At 44.0% G+C, this 16,115-nt stretch overlaps 1 protein-coding gene across 1 annotated transcript in view; it reads left to right on the top strand.

Moving 5' to 3' along the window:
* The window catches only part of GOLGA7 (golgin A7), a 127,179-nt gene extending 111,271 nt beyond the window's left edge, over positions 1–15,908 (top strand). The window contains exon 6 of the mRNA XM_078666552.1: positions 14,976–15,908. The gene's annotated coding sequence lies outside the window, so the exon portion shown is untranslated. The remainder of the gene's footprint in view (positions 1–14,975) is intronic.
* The last annotated feature ends 207 nt before the right edge of the window (positions 15,909–16,115 follow it).

The raw sequence follows: 16,115 nt of genomic DNA on the forward strand, positions 1-16,115 counted from the left end.
GAGCCACAGGCTTGCGCGAGCTGTCCAGCCTCTGCGCAGCCGGGGATTTGGGACCCAGCATTGTGGGTCTGGGGCAGTGGGCGCCGCGGGCCAGTCCACCAGTGCCCCCCCCCCCTCCCCCTGTAGCAACCTCCAAACCTTCCTAGTCCGGCTTTTCGGGGCCACCAGTTGCTGGTGGACGGCAGGATTCGCCATCACCTCCCCCACTTGCACAACATCACGTCGGAGAGGTAAGTTTTGCAGATAGTCTAAAGGGCTACTCCCTCCCCATCGAAACTACCCCTCCCTCCATGCCACCAACACTCCATCGCATGTTGTAAGATCACTTGGCCCTTCTCCGTCAGGAAGTTGCGTCTCTCGTGGCCAAAGGAGCCATCGAGCGAGTCCCTGTGCCAGAAGTAGGTTGTGGTTGTTATTCCCTCTACTTCCTGGTACCCAAGAAGGACAAAGGCCTGCGTCCTATCTTGGATCTCAGGGACGTGAACCGCTTCCTCTGGAAGGAGAAGTTCAAAATGTTGACATTGGCTCAGGTCCTGCCTGTCCTTGGACTTGGAGACTGGATGGTAGCGTAGGACTTGCAGGACCCCTATTTTCACATCCCCATCCTGCCTGCCCACCGGCCTTACCTACGATTCACAGTAGGCCATCAGCATTTTCAGTTCACTGTGCTCCCCTTTGGCCTTACCAGCGCCCCTCGGGTGTTCACGAAAGTGATAGCGGTGGTCGCAGCTCATCAGCGCATACCAGGGGTTCCAGTCTTCCCCTATCTCGATGACTGGCAGTAGTAGGTGAGTTAGCCCCAGGCTGTCGTCTCCCATCTCCAGACTACGGCGGATCTCCTGCATTCGCTGGGGTTCACTATCAACATGCCGAAGTCACACCTGATTCCCTCTCAGAAGCTCCTTTTCATCGGGCGGTTCTGGACACAGCACAGCTTCGAGCTTATCCTCCCGAACAGCAAATCCGGGATATTCGGGCTATGATTCCGATCTTTCAGCCTCTATCCCGTGTTTCAGTCAGAATGACCCTAAGGCTGCTGGGTTTCATGGCCTCCTGCATCTTGCTGGTGGATCATGCCAGATGGCATATGTGGGCTCTGCAGTGGGACCTGAAGTTCCAGTGGGCACAGCATCAGGGGAATCTTTCCGACTACGTCCAGATCTCGGAGGGAACCGCGCAACAACTGCAGTTGTGTTTAACAAACTAAGCTTGGGTCAGAGGCAGATCCCTCTCCCTTCCCCAATCAGACCTCACAGTGGTGACAGATGCATCACTCCTGGGATGGGGCGGCCGTCTGGTAGAGGCGGTGATAAGAGGCTTCTGGTCTCCGCAAGAGTCCGGGCTCCATATCAAACTGCTGGAGCTCTGGACGATTCGCCTGGCACTGAAAGCATTCCTTCCCTCTCTCAAGGGGAAGGTGGCGCAGGTGTTCCTGGACAACACCTCCGCCATGTGGTACTGCAACAAATTGGGTGGGGTGGGGTCGTGGACCCTATGTCAAGAGGCTCTTGGTCTCTGGACATGGCTGAAACATCAGAGCATGACCTTGGTGGTTCAACACCTGGCAGGTTCTCTGAATGCCAAGGCAGACAAACTCAGATGCCGGTGCCTGGTAGATTGCAAATGGCATTTTCACTCGAGGTGGTGCAAGGTCTCTTTCAGCGGTGGGGAGAGCTTTGGTTAGATCTGTCCCCACCGAAGAGAACACTCAATGTAACAAATTCTCCTCGTTGGAGTTCCCATGGGTGCACTGGCTCGGCGACGCTTTTCAGTGAACTGTGGCCTCTTGTACCACTTCTGCCCAAAGTGCTGAAGAAGGTCAAGCGCGACCGGGCCCAAGTTATTCTTGTGGCTCCGGACTTGAAACAAAGAGTCTGGTACACAGAGCTCCTGAGCATCGCTATCGATCCTCCACTCAGGCTGCCTTTTCGGGAGGATCTTCTGTCGCAGCAGTAGGAGACGGTTCTTCACCCAAACCTGTCCAGCCTCCACCTCCTTGCATCGAGATTGAGCGGCCACAGTTGACGGCTTTTGACCTTCCACCCAAAGTCTTGCCAGCCAGGCGTCCCTCCACTAATACGGTATATGCCTGTCGATGGAATAAGTTAGTGGCATGGTGCACAGCAAAGGCGATGGATTCCCTTTCTGCCCCTCTTTCAGAGATCCTTTTGTACATACATTCTTTGGCCCAGCAGGGCTCTGTCCTGGACACTCTTAATGGCTATCTTGCGGCCGTCTCTGCTTTCCTTCGGCTACCAGATCAGCCATTTTTTTTCTAGTCCCTTACTGTAAATAGATTCTTTAAGGGCATTACTCACCTCTTTCCTCCATCTCCTTTCATAATGCCCCAGTGGGACTTGAACCTTGTCTTAACTTATCTTAAGTTCGCTCCCTTCGAGCCTCTTCACAACTGTTCTCTCAGGCTCCTCACATTGAAGACTGCCTTCCTAGTTGCCATCACCTCGGCTCGCAGGGTGAGTGAGCTTCAAGCTGTTTCTTCCGAGCCCCTTTTCTTCTAAGCCCCCTTTCTTCTCTGTTCATCGGACAAAGTGGTGCTTCGAACGAGACCCTCGTTCCTTCCAAAAGTGGTGACACCTTTTCACATTGGACAAACCATTACTTTGCCCACCTTTTTCCCTCCTCTGCACCCTTCCAAGTAGGAGAGACTCCACCGTCTGGACCCTAAATGTGCACTGTCCTTCTACCTTGACCGCACAAACGTTTTCCGGGTCGATGATCAATTCTTCATTGACAATGGAGTTGCCAAGAAAGAATGGGCTGTTCAAAAGCGTACCATCTCTAGATGAGTTGTCCTTTGTATTAAATTCTGTTATGCTTTGGCAAAAAAGAAACCTCCAGCAGGACTCCGAGGTCAGTCCACTAGAGCTACGGCAGCCACCACTGCTCTTGCTCTTGGAGTTCCACTCATTTGACATCTGTCAGGCATCCACATGGGCATCCTTGCACACGTTCACCACTGCCTAGACTGTGAAGTCCGGAGGGATGGCTTTTTTGCCCGTTCTGTCCTTCAAGACATTCTGGTGTGAACGTAGTTCGCAGGCTCTCTATTCTAAGGTAAGGAATCTATAACTAACTGTCTCTTTCAGATGAACAAGGAACTTACCTTTGGTAACGATGCATCTATGAGCGACAAAGGTTAGTTATAGATTCCTTACCACCCCACCAATCCTCCCTGCTCTGCGAACTGACTTCTAGGGACAGGATCTCCCTTGCAGGGCCCTAGTTTTAGCGCACCAGTTGTCGGTGTCCTGCAGGGTTCTGCGCTTCCAGCGTGGAAAGTCGTGTCAGAACAGGCATCAGCACACATAGGCGTCGTCTAAGTAGGCCCTGTGACGACAGTCCAGCGAACACAACGTCGACTACGGATGCGGAGTTGACCAACTACACCTACCGACACGCAGGAGTACTGCTTAGAAAAAATTCTCCGGTTCCAGTCTGACGCCTACGGTTGGTAAGTTTGAGGAAGATGTTTATTGACACTTTATGTTATTTCCTTTATGAGGATACTTTTAGGTAGTTGTCTGACGCCATAACAACCAAAGGTATGAAACAAAACAAAAAATGTCACAAATGCCCACAGTCTCTCCAAGTCCTTCTATTCAGGCTCTTGGGCAACGGAACTTCTGTTCGCACTTGACCTCTTCCACTTGAAGCATGGTCCAGGTTTGTCAGTCAGCATAAAAAAAAGAAGAAGCAAAACCAAGAGGTTACCGTTTTCGCCACTGTCCTTTTCTCTCTTTTCTGTGTGCCACCGACACCCAACAAGCAAAGGAAAAACGGGTAGTGAGGGAAGGATGTGAAGGGAGGGGAGAAACTGCCGTGTTGTAAGCTCACACAAAAAAAATACAGTGATAGCACACACACGTGATTCAATTAACCGTCCATCCCCACCAGAAGGATCCCCCTAGCGATACTCGCCTTGAGCCACGGTCTGAGTCCAGGACCCTGGTAAAGGGACCCGGGGTGCCTTCTCTCCTTGTTGAACCGCCAGGCTAGGTCGTGACATAAGCGACTCTCTCCTGGGTCTTCTCTTTCCCTCCGGTGTTCTCCTCTCCGTCTTCTGGGTCAGCTCTCTCTCTCTCTCGATTCCTTGCTCGCCTCCTCTGGGTCAGCTCTCTCTCGATTCCTCACTCGCCTCCTCTGGGTCAGCTCTCGACGACCCCGACTCCATCGCAGCGTCTTTTCTTCTGTCCTCGGGTGATGACGTCAGGCGGCCTTCCGGGGTTTTCCCTGCCGATGCTAGACCGCGTACTTCATTCGGCCTACGCAGCGAGCTGGCACCTTCCGCAATGCAGTCCCGGTGTATCTCCTCCTCCTCGCATACCTTCCCCCTTAAGAATGGGCATTGGGGCCATTCAGATAGAGGGTGTCGTGACGGGTAGTCAGCGATAATCTGTTTCGCTCCTGGCATATGTATGGTCTGGAATGAGAAAGGTTGGAGGGCTAAGAACCAGTGGAGGACACGGGGATTGGTATCTTTGTTGTTCACTAACCAGGTGAGAGGGGCGTGATCAGTGAGAACAAGTAAAGTGCGTCCTAGTAAGCAATACTGTAAGGCTTCTATGGCCCATTTTATGGCCAGGCACTCTTTTTCGATGGTAGAGTAGCTGGATTCTTATGTAAAAAGTGTTATACTGATGAACAGGAGAGGTTTGAGATCATTGTTCGCATCTGGTTGAGATAAGACAGCACCCAAAGCCACCCCTGAAGTGTCAGTCTGTAGGACGAACGTTTTGCGGAAGTCTGGACAGTGTAACACAGGAGCAGTGCTGATGGCATTTTTTTAAGGCACAGAAACTCCTTTCATGATCAGGGGTCCAGTTGGGTATGCAGGAGGGGTATTTCTTTGAGAGGGCTCGCCATGGAGGAGAAATTTGGGAGAAATCTCTGGTAGTACCCGATGAAACCCAGAAAGGAACGGACCTCCCGTTTGGTTTTGGGGACAGGGATCGCCTTGATTGACTCAACTTTATCCATTCAGGGTTTTATAAGGCCCTCTTGTATGGTGTACCCTAGACTATGGATGGTGTTTGTGCCTAGTAGGGATTTATTTGGATTTATAGTGAGACCTGCGGATTGAATGGTGGTGAAAACAGAGTTAAGATGTTGCACATGATCTTCCCAGGTAAGACTAAAGACGACAATGTCGTCAAGATATGCATCCGCGTATTCACTGTGGGGTTTCAGGATTTTCTCCATTAGACGTTGAAAGGTGGCGGGAGCCCCATGCAAACCAAAAGGAAGCACCTTAAAATGGTAGAGACCGGATGGAGTCGAGAAGGTGTTTTTTTCTCTGGCTTGGGGTTTTAGGGGTATCTGCCAATAACCCTTGGTTAAGTCAAGAGTTAATATATATCGGGCCTTCCCTAGCCGTTCGATTAGTTCATATACGTGGGGCAGGGGGTAGGTGTTGAATTTTGTTATGGTGTTAACCTGTCTAAAATCTATACAAAAACATATACTGCCATCAGGTTTTGGCACGATGACCACCGGGGAACACCAGTTGCTTTGGGATGGTTCAATAATGTGTGCCTGTAGCATGGCTATCACTTCATTCTGTACTGCTTCTCTTCGGGCTGCTGGGATTCGGTAGGGTTTTTGTCTTATCACTTTCCTATCAAGTGACACTGTCATGTTGCACTAGTGTGGTCAAACTGGGAATGGAGGAAAAAAGACCTGGGAAGGAAGTTAATAATTCCTGCAGTGTGACTTTTTGTGTGGGGGACAGGATTTCTCCCATGGGTATTGTTTCTGTTATGATTTCTTGAGTGGTCAGGGGTGGAATGTCTATGGGTTTGTTGACACTCACTAGGGGTACGGGTGTTCCTGTTACATCTGTCTTATGGGGTTCCTCCCACTTTTCCAAGAGATTGACATGGTATGTCAGTCTGCCCCCAGCCCGCAGGGGTAATAGGACTCTATATGTAACTGAGGTGATTTTCTTTTCGGTGACTAAATGTCCCTGCCACTGAGTCAGCAACCTATTCTTGGTGGAGGGCAATAAAAGCAATACCTTATCCCCAGGACTGACCTCCCTTAAATTGCTATTTCTATCGTAGGATGTATTTTGTTTTTGTTGTGCTTCCTCCATGTGTGTATGTACCAGTCCCTATTTGCACTAATGCAATCCAGAAAGCCAGGTAGTGTTATGTGTCTAACAACTCAGAACAAACAAATCCTATCAACATATTGAAAACATTTTTAGTGCCCAAGAACAATAAGTGGATAATTGAAAATATTACCTAAAACAAGATTGATAAAAAAACATAATTTATTTAATGCCAAACATTGTTATATAGACAAATTTCATAAAAACAAATAAAATACACAATAAAAATTCCTGAAAGCAGGAAAACAATGTAATACAATGATTTAGAGAAACAAAGTTTGTCGACGCAGCGTTTCGGTTTTTTGTCTTTACATCACCTTCATCAGGACAGAATTTTTTAAACAGTAAAAAACATACAATTAATTACAACATAATGATCAGCAATCTATTACACATTTCTAACTCACTAAATGTTTTAAACAGTACATTTGCATGGGACTTATTGTTTTATAACAGTTCTGAGTATGCATAGTCTTTTGAGCACATAACAGCTGCCTATAGGTACAGTAACATTCTAACATGCGATCTATCACATGTGAATTAAAAACACTAGTTACATACCTCTAAGTCACAAAAAGATGTGACCCAAGCATGGAAAATACACTTAGATCTCCTGGTCTATCTCTTGTATAGCCAGTACCCTTCTTATCATCGAGGGAAACACCTTAAAAATATAATGAAACAAAGGTGTTTATAGGAATACCTATTCCAATGTTCTAGTTCTACCTGTGGATACCCAAGCCTGATAAGAGGCTCGACTTAGACAGCAGTACCCAGAACTTTATTTCACACATCTGCCCCCATCTGCTCGCTAGCCACTCTTTCAAACCTTTTATTGTCTGGTTATTTATTCAGTAACTACCTCTGAGCTTGTGAAAGTAAAGACTGTTAATCTGATTAATTATCAAGGCTGCCAACACTGTCAGGGACGGCATCAAAGTGTGCGGTTTAGGTTTAATGTAATAAAGATGAATGCTCTCCCTAAAATAATATACATCTTAGAAAATGTGGCTCTCCCGTGTAAAACCCCTTTGTATATGTGTTAAAAACATAATGAGTTCAAGTATATGGCTTCCTGAGAAGACACTGTGATCGGCATTGACAGTTTCAAAATCCTATTTTCAAAAACGATTTGGTCCTCCACCAGAAGAAAACTAGTTGGATCTTTCATCTCAGAAAGATTTGTAGTCTGTACTTCTAGAACAGAAAGCTATTTTTCTGTCACAGCGCATCAATCACTGCGAAATTCCCTTAGTCGCCTCAGAATGATTTCCTTTCATTGACAACATACACCAGAGTTTGCTCACCGATTTGTCCCTTCAAAGACCGCTGGAACTCGTCACCAAAGGCACTTTGGAGATCTTAGATTCCTAGTACATTTCACCCATTTCGGCACATTATGATTTAATAGAAGACATTGCGGTTGCTGACCACTTTGTCACGGTCTATTCACACAAGCAATTCCAAATTAGTAAAAATAGATGTTCATTTGTTTCCTCATATGTCCAACCTCTTGGTAGATGCACCCATCTTCCCTTCCATCTTCAGATGTGCATCACTACTGACTTTTACAGCATTGTGCATGACATTTAAATTCCTACTGATCGACTGTACAACTTGAACATGTTGATACTGAGGATCATCTTGTTGGTGCTCTGCCTCACGAGGCAAATCGTTTGGATTTTCTCAGAAGTACCAGTGCAGAATGGCCTGCATTCATATCGGTTTTTTTCTAGTGGAAAGGCATACCTTCAAATTCTAGCACTTCTTAGCAGATTATTTGTACTATGTAATTCAGTGCTCAAGTGACTCAGTTCAGCAGACTTTCATATACCCAGTACAAGTTTTGGTTCGTTTATTCCAACTTTTCGGAGATGGGGCCTGCCCACAAGGGACAACTGCTTCAGCGATGGCCTTCTAGTCCTGAAGAAAGACGAATATAATATTTCCTGCGATAGCCGCCAAAAGCTGCGTTTATTAGAAATGCATATTGTTCTTTGGCCTTGTAATTGGAAATCAATTGAATTATTATTAATTTTTTTTCTTAATAAATGTAACTTTTCTTCATCTCTGATGTTACAGTAAAGCTTTTTTTAAATCACTTATCCATTTCCATATACAATGATACCTACTACTATTGCTGATATCCTTCGGGATCTTGTTCGCGCTATATAAAACTTTATAAATAAATAAATAAATTGTCTGATCTACATGCATGGCTTGAAGCCTTTAGTCCTATAAATGTTTCCGGCAGTATCCATGCTCAGTCTGCAAACCGTGGAATCTTCCACTGCAAGGAATATGGAAAAGGAGAAACTTGGAGGCCTTTATTTATGCTAATTCCCGGGAGACTTTCCTAGGTGTTAGTTGCACAGTGCATTTCAATGCCAAGAGTGGAGTTTTCCATTGGCCAATTGCAGTTTATGAAGTTCCTTATAAAAAAAAGTACATATGCTCAGTTTCGTTTTTTTACACTATTCCTCCTGAATACAACTCGCTATTACGTTTTGAGGTTCAAAGCAGTTCACCACTATTTTTTCGAGTCTTGCTTGCCTTTCCTTGTGATAATGAGGTGAACTGGTTTTTTTAAGTGAAGAAATTGACTGAAGTTGAACCATTTTTGAGTGTTTTTCATTAATTTGGAAGTCAAAAAATATGAATTTGTTTATTTTTCTAAAATTAAAACTGCCCCTTTTTAGAATAATCTCCATTTAGCAGTAGACCCCACTAGCCACTATTTTCATTCTGCAAAAAGCTGAAAATGTATTTCTTTGTTTCATAAGTTCATATTTTCTCTCTGCATCTTAGTACCCATGCACTTTACAAAAAATACTGATCAATCAATTGTATTGGTATTATTTTTGGAATGCATTCTTATAAAAGGTCAGTCCATTCTAACCATTTCTCCTTAAACAGTTGCAATATTAAATGTATTATATGAAAATATGCTAACTACAGTGAAATTTGGGTATCGTGCATTTAAGGAGAAGTTGTCTCGGTGGGAGAGAATTTATTTGAAAATCCCTACTTCCTTTAATCTCATTTTATGGGTTCAATTTGAGTGCTTTGTGAATCCTGCTCCTGAAGGGTCATCACAGGATTATTCTTAATACTTAGTTGTCTGGTTGCTATTACTAGCTGGTGATTGCGACAGATACAAATGATGCAGAATCCCCCACCTTTAGATTAACTTCAGGCGTCAGACTGGCTTTTCAAAGCTTCGACTCAAGACCACAATGCCAGTTTCAGATTCTGCATTCTACCATTAGGTTTAAAAGCATGCACAAGATTAAAAAACAGCAACCAAATTGTTAGAGGGTCGCCGAGAGGAAACCCAGGGGCAATACACTAGATATCAGAGTTATAGAGAAGCTGAAAAGCACAACACCACAACTTTTTATTTTAGGGTAACTGATACAGATTTCTACCACCAGGCGAATCGGACTATATGTAGTGACCCTAGAAATATAAAACAAATTCTGGAAGTTTGCATCTCCGTTGACAGACGTGTGTGGACAGGGTGTGCTATTATTTTGCCCAGCACATTACCATTGTCACAGAAGGGTCTGTGGTATTTTTAAACAAAAAAATGTGAAAAGAAAATCATTGGCCTGGTTGTGCCATGGCGTCTGCGGTAGGGGCAAAGGTTTTCAAAATGACCTCCCAGTGTTTGGATTTTTTTCACAGTTAAGGATAGCTGGGCTGTAGAGTTTACAGAACTGGTACAGGGACGATAGTAGTAGAAAAGGGGGAAGATCATTTCCAACACTTGTTTAAAATCTTCTCTAGAAAACAGTCTCATTTGATAGCCAAACACGTTTTGTCATTAGGCAACATGCAAATCTAAGGTTTTCTGTACTCTCACCAGAAGATGTGTCACATAATCAACATACCTTTTGATGGCGAGCATCACTTGGCTCAAATAAAAGGATGACACACTGGAAAGAATAACAAGCATGGGCAAAGCCAATATTTATTTATTTATTTTATTTAGGAATTTTATAAAGCGCTAGTTACGCTCACCGGCGTGTCCCTGCGCTGAATTGCTTAAAGGTGAGGAAGAGTGAGGAAGTGGAACTAGGGCAGTGCTAGGCGAAACAGGTGGGTTTTAAGGGCTCTGCGGAACTTAGACTCGGAGGGTTCGAGACGTAGTTCAATCGGCAGTGAGTTCCAATTCTTGGCTGCAAGAAAGCGGAACGATCTACCACCCATACGGGCTCTACGGATTTTGGGAACCGTGACCAGGCCAGTGCCGGAGGATCTAAGCGTTCGCTCTGGTCTGTAGGGGGTAATAAGATCGTTCAAAGGGATGGGTGCCCTGCCTCCTAAGATCCGATGGCACACACAGAGGGCTTTATATTTGATCCTTTGACAGACTGGTAGCCAATGGAGAGATTTTAAGGCTGCTTTGGACGAGGTGCGTCTCGGGAGCCTTAGCACCAGCCTGGCCGCTGCATTCTGCAGCACCTGGAGACGATTGATGTTGCTGACCGTACTACCCAGGTACAGCAGATTTGCATAATCTAGTCTCGAGGTCACCAAGGCATGTACGAGGGTCTGTCTGTCTCCAACAGGGAGCATATCAAGGACCCTACGTAGGGTTTTGAGTACTCCAAAACATATACCCACAACCCGGTTGATCTGTGGCGTGAATGATAGCTCAGAATCAAATAAAACTCCTAAATTTTTGGCCTGTTGTGCTGGCCTAGGTGTAGGGCCCAAGCAGTTTGGCCACCATGCTGAGGACCACACAGACGGGCCGCTCCCCACCACGAGCACCTCAGTCTTGGAGCCGTTCAACTTCAGGCAGTTGTTAGATATCCAGGAGGCTAGCTCCTGCATGCAGGCACTGAAGTTGGCGGCTGCGGTGTTGGGCGCCCGTGATAGGGAGATAGCCAGCTGCGTATCGTCAGCATAGGATACGAGTTGGATATTGTATTTCTCTACAATCGTGGCTACAGGAGATGCATACAGGTTAAACAAGGTGGGGCTAAGAGCAGAGCCCTGAGGAACTCCTTGATCGAGATGGAATCGTTTGGAGTAGCATTCACCTTGTCTAACCTGGAAGCCTCTTTCCATCATAAAAGATTGTAGCCATCTAAGTGCCTTCCCTTTGATTCCTCCCTTGTTGAGACACTGTAGCAAGATGGAATGTGCTACAGTGTCAAAGGCGGCACTGAGGTCAAGCAAAATGAGTGCCATAGTTTGACCCTCGTCAACTCCTTGTCTGACAGTCTCGGTGGCCATAAGCAGCGCAGACTCCGTGGAGTGGCGAGGACGGAATCCGAACTGCGTATGGTGGAGAAGATTGGATTCGTCCACAAAGGTCATAATTTGAGAGTTGACCACCTTTTCTGCCACCGTGGCCATATAGGGAAGAAGGGATATGGGTCTCAGGTTGTCCAGCCTGTCCCAGCTAAGGTTGGGTTTTTTTTGGAGCGGTAGTACTATTGCTTGCTTCCATTTTTTTGGTACCGTGCAAGTTTTGAACGAGATGTCAAGAACATCTCTAATGAAAGGTTCTAGAGTTTCGATGCTTTGGCCGAGAAGTTTCGGTGATGCTGGGTCATAAGGAGACCCGGATTTAATTGAGTGACAAATCCGCTGCAGCTCATTAGAGGAGGGAATAGGTCTGGGTTTGGCCACCAGCCTTCTGGCAATTCATATATTGATTTGTCATGGTTTTTGCAACATTTTTTTGTTTGGGAATATCCAGTCAGTCTGGCTTTGGTTTCAAGCTGAGAAAGAAAGAAGGCCGGCGGGCAGGGAAAAAGGAAAGAGAAAAAAGGGACAGTGAAAGAAAGAGGGCAAGAGAGAAAGAATGAAGGAAAGAGGGAATGAAAAAGAAAGCAAGAAGGAAGGAATAAAAAAGGAAAGAGAAAAAGGGAAGAAGGCAAGAATAAAAAAGGGTGGAAAGAAAGAATGAAAAAGAAAGAGGACAGTAAAGAACGAAATATGAATGAAAGAAGAATTAGAAGTAAAAAAGAGAGGAGAGAAAGAAAGACAAAGGTAAAAAGCGGATAACTCAATACAGAATTATTAAAATGGACTCAATCTATTATGCAGAAGTAGTCAGAAAAGCAAAACACCCCAAACGTAATTTACAACAAGCAGGAGATGGGATCTGATAAAGATGGAATGTTTATCAGAAGTGACATGCAATCACATCCGGTTCGAAACACAAAAGCAACACTAAAATAATCATAAATAAACAACAAAAACATTAGCAATGAATGGAACTAGGATATCTACTGCCCCATGCTGTAGTGGGTGGAAGCAAAGTGTGAATGGCCCAACAAAAGATCAATGAATGAAGAGAGGTGGCTGGCTGTACGTATTTTGCGCATATTTTAGTGAAATTGAAAGGTCTTGGCTAACGCCAAAGCTAAAAATAGATCAAGGAGCTCCTATCTGTATATGATCTTTGCATCAGAGGGGGTCTTTTGAAGATCTACTTCCACAAGCCAAAGACCTCAAGGGTTGACCATAACAACATCTACGGAGTTATAAATAACATAAATCCCATTATTGACATCAATCAAGTAAATCTTTGCTACAACACTGTCTTGTTGTGGCAGGGGAAGAGAATGAGGCTAACATCCAAGAGGCTGTCACTACTGCCAAGTGCCAGAGGATTCAGTCCTTTTAACCTTAGTGCACCAATTTGGCAATGATTGAAGTGACTTGCACAACAATGGCATAACATCACCAGAGACCGATGATCCTTAACATAACAGAGCAGGATTATTACATAAAATTTCACCCCCAACAAATCACTAAATAACATTCCCTTCGATAAGTGTGTGAAACAGCAACACAAATGGGTGACCAGATTCAAGCTAGCCTGGCTGAGAAGGGAGTGATACCCCGAAACCGGTCCCAGGATGCATGTTTTCCAGTCCATGGAGGACCTGGCCTGGCAGTTGGAGCTGGACTGTTCCCATGGGAAGCAGGGTCAAGATTGGATTGCATGAAGCTGGGTCAAAACTGGAATTTCGTGTCGAGCTATAAAAACAATGGATTTAGGCTGAGATCTGTGACTGGGGATAAATGTTTGACAACGTTCGGAATTCCCTCCATCATCTTTTGGTTTTGCAAACAGGGCCCCCTACCGTAATTAGTAGAGGAGGTTCAGTTGCTTCTTCAAAAGGGAGGCATAAGGAAAGGAAATCAAGAGGCAGAATGACAGAACCCTCTATACTGGACTTAAAACCACTGAGCATGTATATGTAAAGACTATATAATTAGAAAATACATTACAGGACATTATTCGTATGTTGGAGGGCAGAAATCTCATAAGGACTGTGGACTTCAAAATATGCTAATTTTCACATCCCAATTAATAAGCAGCATTAGAAGCATATCGTGTGGCAACTGATGGGAGGAATGCTTACAAAAAATCTAACCACTGGCAGTCGCTCAGGGCAGCATGAAATGCTTAGTGTTTTCAAGGCTTCCTCCCATCAATTTTTGTGTGAGTGTTGCAATAAAAAATGATGTATGGAATGCTCCCTGGAGCAATTGCCACCAGTTAGACTGTTTGCAAGCATTCCTCCCATCCTTTTTTGTGTGTTTGATACTCATTCTAACTGCAGATTTCTCACTGCGTCCCACCTCCTCATTCTGTGGAGTGGACACCTGACCGTTACAGTCCGCGTCTACGTTAGTACTTTTACTCACTGTTGCTTGCAGTTTGTTTGAGTGCTCTACGTCTGAGGGCGTGGAAAGAGGAAGTTTATTAAATGAACGTCAGCGCACAGGGGTGCCACTTATGAGCGGCTCTGCTCTGTCACTTCCGTGGCAGTAGAGAGTCACAGAGGTGCGCAGCAGCATTGCTGAAAAATTCTATGGGTCCAGTCTAGTGCTGGAGTAAAAGTGAGGAATCTGCAGTTAAAGTATCTACCAGAAGAGCTTATCCACCAGAAAGTGTGTTACCAAAGGTAAGTAACTTGTTCTTTACTACTACAAAATGAAGGGTTGTAATCCAGATACACAGAGCTCAAATCCAGTGTGTATGCCCTTTGGATGGACACTGACTGTACCTGTGTACTGAAGAAGCTGAAACAACACAAAAATAAGGATTCCGATTGCTTGGTACATATCAAAACATTGCTCATATACATATTTTTTCTCCTGTCCTACTCACCATTCCATGCAGGATGGGTCGCTTATTTCTAGTGTCAGACAAGATGACATTTGTCAGGCATTATTATTAAATTAAATCGAATGTCGCTTCAACTGAAGTTTTTAGCAGTATTTTTTAACAAACTTTTTGTCTTCTAAGTACACAAACATAACTTCATTAACAGAGTTTTTACAGTGAATGCTTGGGACAATCAACGAATGTTAAATTTTGGAGGAAAAGCGTACAAACTGCCCAAATCTATTTTTCCAATTTGGGTCGCTCATTTAGGGCACACCAAATCAGAACAGGGTTGTTTAATACGTTGAACGGAATATGTTTTTGAAATAAAATGTACAGAATAAATGTTTTCTCATAACAAATGTTGGTTTCATAGAGGAATTGGTAACATAACGAAACATTTTGTATGGTTAATAAATGTATTCGTGGTCACTGATCAAAGTTGAGTTTTCAAATTTAAATATCAGTAAATGTAGTATCTGCTTACCACTGCTGAGATCACTTACTAATACTAAACACAAAGGACAAGGTTGGCTAGTGGAATATACAAAATGAGGCTTCAGTTAAGTCCATGGATGTTCATGTAGTTGAGCAGTGTTTTTATTACCCACATTCTCTTGTTTCTCTTCGCAGATTGCAAGATGCCTCTGGTACACACCTGCTTACTTTTGTAACAAAATTTAATTTGTTTATTTTTTGCAGAATCAAGACCTATAAGTGGCAGATCCAAAAACAATGAATGGTTGGCAGTTAACCACAAGAAGGTCGCCTACCTATATAGCATCATTCCTTTATGTCTGCTGCGGAAATTCATGGTGCCATGTACTACACAATCCACTTTTCTAAATCTGTACTCCAGCCAGGGGAGTAAATCTACGTTGCCAGCATCCATTTTATTTATTTTTCTTATCAAAGATCGTGAAACCGTAGCTAATCATGTAGTTGGTATAGTACGTTATGTGATCTTTGTGATTTAAAGACTCGTGGTGCATTTCAGAATGTCTAAAATAAGCATAAAATCCAGTCCAGAGGCAAGTACTTTCTGGGCTGCCCAGGCGCATGTTTCTTTCCATTGCCATGGGTGTTTTTCAAATCATACATGCCACAAACAGCAGAAAGTCTAGAATTTGGCATTAAACGCTTTCAGGCGCTTTATTTTTCTAAGAATCAAACAATGCCTTTGAACTATGAGAGTCTTATTTGTGTCTGCCGGGCTTCTGTTGGTCTGTAGTTGAAGCAGAATTTTGACCTGGCAGGACGACTATAAATTATGGCACATTGCATTTTCTTGTGATGTATCTTTTTACCAGAAATGTGTTAATGAAAATTAAGTTTTCCGTTTTTTTGTCTGCACATTATAACTGTATCTATTGAACAATATTTCCAGTCCGCATGCCTTTTTTGAAATCATTTACTGTTTTGAAACTTTTATATTTCGAAATTATAATTTGCAGAATTTCCAGGATGTTACTTTTCCAATTAAGCACTAAAAGCACATCGAAATGGATGCTGAGCTGTTAGATTTTAATACCCCAGTCTATCCTACCCCTGTATGTAAGATATGTGACTGTAATGCGCTGTTCGCTTTTCTTTTTGGTTTTATTATAAATAAATATAATTTATAGGAAACTGAAATATGATTTTAGTGCTGTCTTTTTAAACTTAATTCCTGGATCTGTAGATTTATTGCTTTAAACTTTATTTTGTTACAATTTTCTGGTGGCTCCAAACATAACGCTGTATCATAGCACTCACGTAGCAATTTTTGCTGCGGGGAAAGGTACTTCTTGTTGCAAGCCCAGATTGAGTTATAGGAAATGATAGTTTACAGATGAACCTGAA

This window comes from Lissotriton helveticus, chromosome 11 (assembly GCF_964261635.1).
Source record: "Lissotriton helveticus chromosome 11, aLisHel1.1, whole genome shotgun sequence".
Classification (NCBI taxonomy): domain Eukaryota; kingdom Metazoa; phylum Chordata; class Amphibia; order Caudata; family Salamandridae; genus Lissotriton; species Lissotriton helveticus.